We start from the raw sequence: 9460 nt of genomic DNA, 5'->3' as shown, positions 1-9460 counted from the left end.
CGTCCAACGGATTTAAATGAATAATATCATTGTGATAATGATATGTTGGTGTGACGACTTTTGAATTAAACTGCAGCATTTAAAAACTAAAGGGCACATCTACTCTCTGAAACAAGCTGAGTAAAGATTTTAACACCAGGTGAGTCTGCTGTGGTCACAGCTGGAGCTGTGTGTTTCAGATGACCACATTAAGATTATGGTCACTGATAAACTGACTGGTTCTTACAGAGCATATTTCTGCTAGTTGAGCACCTAAAGAGCTTTCTTACTACAAGTATCATTCCGCCACTCATGCACACACTCAGAGCTTTTATCTATACCTAAGTGCTTTGAAACATTCACAAACTCACACTCTGATTAATGCATCAGTACCTCGCCCAAGGATACTTGGGATTACTGGAGGAGTCAGGGATCAATTATCAGGGATTGTCTAACACAAAGTGTTTAGAGCAGTCTGGAGCCTGAATTTTAGATTAACAGGGATTGCTTATACATAGGATAACCTCGGTATTTGAAACCTTTGGCATGAACACTTTGATTTGAACAGATGGGGTAAGACAAGAGTTTTATATTAGGATTGCTGTAGGTGTGAAAACACTTGAGCCATAAACGTCAAACAGGAGTTTGACATATATTACGAGCTTCTTGCCTGCCAATCATAACTCAGTAACTGTCACAGCCATGTTTCTGTGGAAAAACAGTAAAAAGCAGAAAAGAATTTTCTAAGGCCTCCTTGTGTTTATGTTTTTATGATTTTCACACCATCAGAAAGTTCCTTTGTACAGTTGAGCAAAGCCAGAATCGAGTGTACTAAAAGAAAGAAAACATGTGAGTGCACATAGTGAGAGTGGCACTAACACAGCTGTGGAAAAAAAAAAAAAATCTGGTCCCTTTTCATACACATGTATTTAGGATTTCATCAATAAAAATAAGAAGAATGGGGAAGAAGAAAAATGGGGTAGAAGGAGAAGAAGAATGAGGTAGAAGAAGAAGAATGAGGAAGAAGAAGAAGAATGAGGTAGGAGAAGAGAAATGAGGTAGGAGAAGAGAAATGAGGTAGGAGAAGAGAAATGAGGTAGGAGAAGAGAAATGAGGTAGGAGAAGAGAAATGAGGTAGGAGAAGAGAAATGAGGTAGGAGAAGAATGAGGTAGAAAAAGAATGAGGTAGAAGAAGAAGCAGGAAGAAAAAGAAGCAGGAAGAAAAAGAAGCACTATAAAAAAAATTTCATTAACATCTGATTAATTTAGTTGGGGAAGGAAAATTTTCCTTTTAATCACCAAATGCTTTTATTTGTAGCAGTCAAAACTAAATACATGAGCCTGGCACGGCAGTGGCAAAGTTTTGAGATAAAGTGAATTCTGACCTGGATGAATAATTTCTCAACTGGCACAGGCACAATGCTAAATACTAGTACAGAGCTGATTTTCCCCACTTACCCTGACTCATCTGTGGCTGTGAGAATGCATTCTGGGAGCTGCAGTCTGAAACGCTCAGCTCCGTGAGTCCCAGTTGAACTCACTGACTGCCTAACAGCCCTGGGTCTTAATGGATGATGACTGGCTCAATGGTGACTGAGCGACTGTGGGACAACGTGACAGTGATGTGGAGCGAAGGATGTGGGTGAAGGGCAAGTTAGAAGAAATTAATAACAGTAACATGAAGATGGGAAGAGAGGAGGGGGAGAAAAAAAGCTTTGAGCAATGCAGAGGTTCATAATGAAAAAAACATCTCAAAATTGTCCACAGGGGTTGTTGTTATTTTATTCCCCCTTTGGCTCTGTTCACTCCATCGTTCACAGGCATGACCCCAAAAGGACAAAAATGATCAGCTTGCATAAGAAATACAGTCATTCACATTCCTGCAGTTCATTCAACTCAGCCAGGAAAAGTTTAATATGTCCATAATGAAGAAAAAAAATGCACGCACACTCACTATAGTCATCTAAAAAACAAACAAAAAAAACCCAAAAAAAACCTCATAAACCAAAAAGATTTCTGTTATTACAAAAAGCTGCCAAATCAAAGATAGTTAATAATGATCATACTGATTTCGGGTCAATTGTAATGTGTACATCACTGGGTGTTAGTGTGTCAGTGTGGGCATTAATCTGGTAGGGGCATCATGGTTAGATACAGCCATATGTGGGGGAGGAATAAGTGGTCCTCTGTTTATATTTGTTTAAGGGACAGCGGCTCTGAGTTAAGCTGGAAGCTCCAGATGTGTGTGATTGTGTGCTCGTGTTAGCAGAGCCTTGTGTGTCTGTTTATCCGTCTGTACGAGCGGACAGATTGCTGACAAAGCTGCCATCATCTAGTCAGCAGCTGTGCTCTAGTAATAGCAATAATCCAGTCAACCACATCTGTAAAATGGAGCAAACTGAGTATTTAGACAAGAAACAATTGAAACGCAATGCCACAGTTCGGGTAACTATGGTTGCCTGTTTTTATATAAATTGTTAAAGGAAATGTAAATAGTAAAAAAAAAACCAACAACAAAAAAACTCCAACTTACTCTCATTATTTTATTTATTTAATGATAATGAAAATGTACTAAAAAACAAAAGCACATTTCCATCACATTTAATGAAAATCGTTAGCTTACCTACGAACATGTAATGAGACATCACATGTATGCAAGTGTTTCCACAACTACAAACACTGAAGACAGTCTCAAACACATCTGACCAGACTCATGGCCGCTACTGAGCATCCTTATACAGACTATATTGGGGGTAGACGTACTTAACACAAAGTCCTAAAAATGTATGATATACTGATGAAGTCTTCAGCTCTGTCCTCAATTTATCCCACGTTGAAACGACTGCAAAGCATAAGAACTTTAGGCACCCGTGAGTCATATTTGTCCATATAATGCCTCTGAAAGGGAGTAAAGTGCAGGCTAATGACTCTGACGAGGCTAACACTCATGGAAACATGCTGGAAGATATCAGCAAAGTTGTAAAGGGAGTGATCCAGCCGGAGGTTTCCTCCCTAAAGACAGAAATACAGCAGGCCATCGCACCAGTAAAGGCTGAAATAGACGCATGTAAGGCACAACTGGCTGACCACAAAGAGGATTTAAATACACTGGTGGCATGAATTGATTCATTGGAAGCCAGTTTGTGATAATGCCAGGCTAATGATAATGCATCGCTACCAGTGCAGACTGTATATTTAAAACAAACAACAACAACAACATAACAAAACAAAATAAACTCATGAATGTAGCATATTATATGATGATATATGATATTATATAATATTATTTGAATGGAATTAGTGAAATCTGTAGCCTATCATACATACATGTTACTTGACTGTGGAGTAGCTAAAGGGAACCCAAGGAGGGGAGAGCATGCGCAGAAAGGTACAAGCTGACCTCTTGTGCCTTCTAATAACTAGTGTAAATTCATCATGGTCTCACAGCATCGGCCCTGTCGATCATTTGAACTTTACACTATACAGGTGGTGGGCTGTGCATAGCTATGGGATTTGTGAACATTATGGCCGCCACCCCCACAACACCAGCATCCAAGTGGATGCTTATAAGACTGTCTTTGGTCAATCTCAAGTTGCCACTTCAAGAACTGTAGTTTCTCTTTTTAAACTTCTATGTTGGCTTTATTTTTCCAAGAGGTTGCTGCTTGGTCTTCACTCCTGAATGCTTAGCTGATGGTCAAACACCCTAGGTGGTGTCTGTGCCTCACTCTGGTCGTTTTCCAAACAATTATTAAAGTTGTTCTGATTTAAAACTGATCTGCAGTGCACTGACAAAAGTAGCATCATGAATTACAAAGACAGAAAAGAAGCTGAGATTTTCAGGTTGCATCCTGCAGCACGTTCCACTCTGAATCACTTGAAAAGCTTAAAGCACTCAGCAAATCGAGACAGCAGGACAACAGTTGGCACTTTGGGCGGGGAAATCTGCAGAAGTGTGGCTTCCCTCTACCCCACAGTGAGGCCATCCTGTATGAGTGGAAGTGAAAAATGAATAATTTCAAGGAGGGACTTTTCCCTCTTGTTCCCTTGGATTAGTTGGGAGCAGGAATCTGTTGCTGACCTTAGACTGAATTCTCAGGCTAGCTCTATTAATAGCCCAGACACCAGCAAGCACAAGACTCCTAAGTCAGCAGCCTGAGCTTGCTCGATAGGCCCTCCTTTAGTCTGGCTCTAGATGGACCAGGCAGTTGATTAGAAAGGAAAACAGGCCTCTCGCCCCACATTCTCCACTCATTCAAGTGAGTCAAAGTACAATACAGCACAGGATCTTAAACTTCAGCATATCCTGCACATTTATGAGAAAACAACATCTGTGACTACCATGAATATCTTTCTAAACAGGGTAGTCACGTCACTGCACAAAGCTTCAACATTAGCGTCAGATGATAACACTGCAGAGAAGGGGGCACCCCCTTTGGCATGACTCCCAGTCAATCTGGGCAGTGATGCAAAAGAGAAAGAGAGAGACACTGCTATGCCATAACCAAAGAGCTCAATTAGGGTGAGGAAACTGGGCTTCAGTCTCCCCAGAGTCTGAAAAACAGAACGTTATTCAGAGATCATTGGTGTGCTGCAGCTCGAGAGCCAACAGGAGCAAGCTGGTAAATCACTCAAAAAAAAAAAAAAAAAAAAAAAAAAAAACTTGCTTAAACTCCACAAATGATTCACAGCCTTTGACAAGCCAAACTTCCATCATGCTATGAACTGTGGTTTATGATGACAGAAATTTACTGTTTAAACTTCTTTTGTATCACCAAGGAATTCTTGAGTTCAGTTTGGGTTTTTTTGCTTTTCTTTTAAAAGCACAAGGGATTGGTCCACATTGCCTTGGGATGTTACGAAATCCCGAGACATCTTTATTTTTCCCTGGACAACTTGTGCTGTAGTCTTCCCAGTAAAAACAATGTCATAACCAAAGTGGCTGAGAGGGAAAGGCCACAACTGTCATTTTACATAAACATGGACTCAGAATTACATCTTACTGTCCGCCTCCAAAGTTCTTCCTTATTGTTTTAGAAACCAACCGAGAAGAAAATCACACTACTTAAGAGGGATGTATGCTCTGTCATAATGGCATGTTGCAACCCAAGAAAATATCCAGCAGGGGTTTATGGGAGGGAGAGAGTGAGGGCTGGGGGGCTCTGCAACTGACAATCAGACTTTCACACCTACTTTACGCCATGACTCGTTTTTTCCGCTCGCTACACATCTGCACTTTAAATGTGGTCCAGTGCAACCCTATGAACACCTCCCTGGAGAGATTTGCAACACTCGACTTCCAACATGGTCAGACAGTAAGGGCTCTGAGACACCGCAAACCAACTCTTACAGTGCTACTTAATGTTGACAATGCCTGAAATACACACTCGTGGTGCATTCATTACCCAGAAACATATAATAACTTTGCAAAATGCATCAAAGACTGAAACAACTGCATTATACTGCTAACACAGCACTGGCTCTTTGCAAGCACCTGTGTGCACAGCTAACAAAGAACCCATAAGTGTTTTGCACTTTGTGACAGCAGCTGACTCACAGTCATATTAACAATAAAGACTCAATAAATAAATGCATTAAACCCTCATCAGGCAGGTTCGGCTGATGCTACATTTAACAGTTAGTAGCCCTGTCCAAAGCGTACCCTGCCTTTCACCCTATTACAGCAGGTGACCATGAACTAGATAGGAGGTTAATGTGGATACATGAATAGACTAAATACTAAAAATAAAGCCACTTCCTGTATATTTTTGTTATATATAAAGTTAGTTATGAGTAAAGAATCTCGTGTCAGTTCTCATTCGGTCTGAATTTTTATTTCAGCTAACGGGCCCTGGTTCTGCCGGAGGTTTCTTCCTGTTAAAAGGGAGTTTTTCCTTCCCACTGTTGCCAAAGTACTTGCTTATAGGTGGTCGTCTGATTATTGGGGCTGCACCTTGAGGTGACTGTTGTGGTGATTTAGCGCTATAGAAATAAAACTGAATTGAACGAACTGAAACATTTTTAGCACACAATTTTAGTCAACTGTAAAAACCTTGCTCAACCGTGACTCATTATAAATGCTTGCTTTCTGCCCCCTCTGCGGTTTAAAAGTTCACATAGTTTTCAGTGTGTTTTGTAATTCGATCTCACACACATTCACAAGTTAAACACAGAGTGCTACTGAAATACGCAGCACTTCTCACAAACGTAAATATCACAAACAGCGTCAAAAAGGGGGAGGCTCGTTAACAGGTGGACTGGAAGTGCAAGGACACTGAGGGCATCTATTTACTGCCCTGTGAGATAGCTGAATACAGGAGAACGAATGTCTCATGCTGTAAAAAAGACAAAAAATAAATAAATAAAAACTAAAATAAAATAGCAGGAAAGATAGCTATAAGCTTCTGTGTTATATCCCATTTTCCTCCAGCCTCACTGCCAGTAACAGGCCTGTCTGGTTTCTGTCATTTCCTCTGGTACCTCCGGATCAAATTATTTTCTGGTCTTTTTAAAAAGTGTGTATAAATATACACTGAGATCTGCTATAATGATATCATCATGCCTGACTGACACACAGGAGGGCACTGCTAACACACAGTGCTATTGCTCAAAAGCAGCTCAACAAAATGACACAGAGGTTTTCCACTGAAGGATGGTAGGACCATTTTTAATTTTCATGTGGTCAACAAAGGACCACAGACTGAGTTATAGGAAGGGAGATAATTCACTTAAATAAATGAATAGGATTGTGAATAGTGGATCGAGTACTTTCTAACAGCACTGACAATTACACGTTGTATATTAAAACCCACTTTAGGTTTGTATTTCAAAGTTCTCAGTTTGGCCACAAACAGAAATATAAGCTGGAGATTACAGCCATGATAGAGCAGCTTCTTTGTTTTCCTCTGCTGAGCTCATTTTAACTCACTGACTGAAATGAATAAAAACTGGGCAAAGCTTGTAAGAGGAAACTGATTGTATTAATTTAGCTGTAAAAAGGACAGAGATATATAACAGCTATTCTGAGATTTTTAAAAAAGCCTTTTGGTTATCCAGCCTTTACTCTCCCTCCAGTTTGACTATTAGTGATATTTAAAAAGTATCCATACACTGAGCACGATCCTCATTTTTAAAACAGGCATATTATAGAAACAAACGTGTGGTCTTTACTGCTGTAAAGTGTACGTCTACAGTATATTTGTCAAAATGTTTCATAAAAAAAAAAAAAACACAAAAAAAAACAATGAAACAAGTGCTACAGTTACTGAAAAAAGGAGCTGAATAAACTTGTACTACACCCTGTTACGAGCTGCCTTGGGCAACCTGTTAATCTGTCTAAAGCACCGGATGTTTTTCTTTTTTATTTTCAGTTACCAGGAGCCTAAAAAAGGAGACTGAAAGAGGGTTTTTTTAACAGTGAAAATAAGGAAGTCATTAGCTGCTCATAGGGTTTAAATACTAAGGGCCGCTCCATAAAGCAATCCATAATGGATGTCCTGAGGGTGCTGTTAACTTTTGAAGATCATAGAGGCGCACGCAGACACACACACAAAATAAGATAGACACTTGTAATTAAAACTACCTCACAGAGAGGATTAGTAAATGGGTGTCTGGTTTCCTGCTGGGCCACACTGCCTTTCAGAGGGTTTTTTTAAACACTGTATTTTATTTGTTACAGTTAAAACTCAGGCAGCGTCTGTAAATCAATGCGAGGCCTCTTAAATTAAGATATAACATTTATTACACATGCTTTTGTTAAAGTATAGTTAGACCCTACTACGCCTATATAAACCTGAATGATAATTTAGTGTCAGAACTACAGTCATCATGACTGATGACCAAAAGATGCTCATTTCTAAAATCCCAGGTTCAGAAACCTTCTTGGCCCCGATGGTGGAGACACATGGAGAGAGATCCTGGTGTGGTTGGAGTTCTTGAATAGCAGGGAGGTCAACATGCCGCAGTTATGCAAGTATGTTTATGTAAAGGTTAAATAGAGAAAGTCTAAAGCCCAAGGGAGTGAGTCCTTTAAGTGAGAGGGGCTATTTTGGATGCTGGAGATCGAGAGCAGAAACTCTGAAATGAAGGGAGGATAGAAAAGGGGTAAAATGGGGGAAAAAAAGAGGGGCGCAGGCTCAAGAGAGGGCCACGTGTCAACACTTTGATCCCTCAATGAGACGCACATGTTGTGGCGTTTACCCAGTTCACACAGAAGCAGACACTTCAGCCCCAAAATCCCTGAGCTCACATCACTACTGCTCTCAACTGACCCCCAAATACACTACACAGAACACATAAAATACAACCAACTCCAAATTACAGTTACAATTAGGGCTGCTCAATTAATCGAATTTTAATCACGATTACGATCTGGGCTTTCAACGATCATTAAAAATGACTGAGCCGATTATTAGACCCTCCCTCATGCTTTACTCTCGCGCTGCTCCGTGTGGTAAGTCAAGCGCACCGCTCTCCATTTCGAACACGCGTCACAACAATTAAGAGGACCCGAGGGAAGCTCGGAAAGCTAAGCAGAAGTTATTTGGAGAGGAGAGTGACTGCCGTTGGTTGAAAAGAGGTAAAAAAAAAAAAACTTCAGTGGTGTGGAAACATTATGGGTTGGCGGAGTTAGACGTGGATCAAGTAGACAGTGTGTAAACTTTGCTACAATGTAGTAGCTGCACCACAGAGCAACACTGCAAAGTTGACTAAACATAGATGTTTACATTTTTCATTTATTTCTTATATTGCAAACATTTGCACTGTTATCAGTATTTGCACACTATTTTATATTATTTTTTAAAGTCATTATTCAATACATTGTTATTGTTAACCCTTTAAAGCCGGTCAGAGCAGCACACTCCGTTTTGCGTAACTATTTTTAAATCCCTGTAGAACCTGAACCGCTAAGCTAGCGCAATAATTTGTTTTGCATATGAAACCGGAGGAGTTGTACTTACATCTTATGCCATCAGCTTGTCCTCGGTCACGGTTTCCTTCCACATAAAGCTTTGCAAAAATTGCATAAAAAGCGCTTGCAGGAACAAAAACATAATATTCCAGAAACACGCTTTGCCGATCCATCAGCTGTTCCTAACACTTCCCACTTTGAAAAAGACGTCAGAAGTGATGTCATTTTTGCGGAAAATGTAGTTTTTTACTTGTAGGCCTTAAGTAAAAAACTATACTATACTTATACTAGTGTTTTTATAAGTCATGTTTGACTCTATACTTTTCTGAATAGTTGCTGGGATGCTTAGAACTCGAATTGCACAGCTGGAAATCGTTTATTTTGATGCACGTGCTGTTTTCTTTGCAAATTTGCATCATAGGATTGTTTTTTTTGTTTTTCCTGCAGTATATAAAAATTGCTGTATCTCCAAAATAAAACTATGAAGACACTCAAAATAAATTTCCTGTTGTTGTAAACTATTTTTTGCAACTTTTTTGTATTTAAAGTTTTGAGGGATAAACCTCTTAA

The sequence above is a fragment of the Astatotilapia calliptera genome, chromosome 14 (genome assembly GCF_964374335.1).
Source record: "Astatotilapia calliptera chromosome 14, fAstCal68.1, whole genome shotgun sequence".
Lineage (NCBI taxonomy): Eukaryota > Metazoa > Chordata > Actinopteri > Cichliformes > Cichlidae > Astatotilapia > Astatotilapia calliptera.
This window is presented reverse-complemented; position numbering follows the sequence as displayed.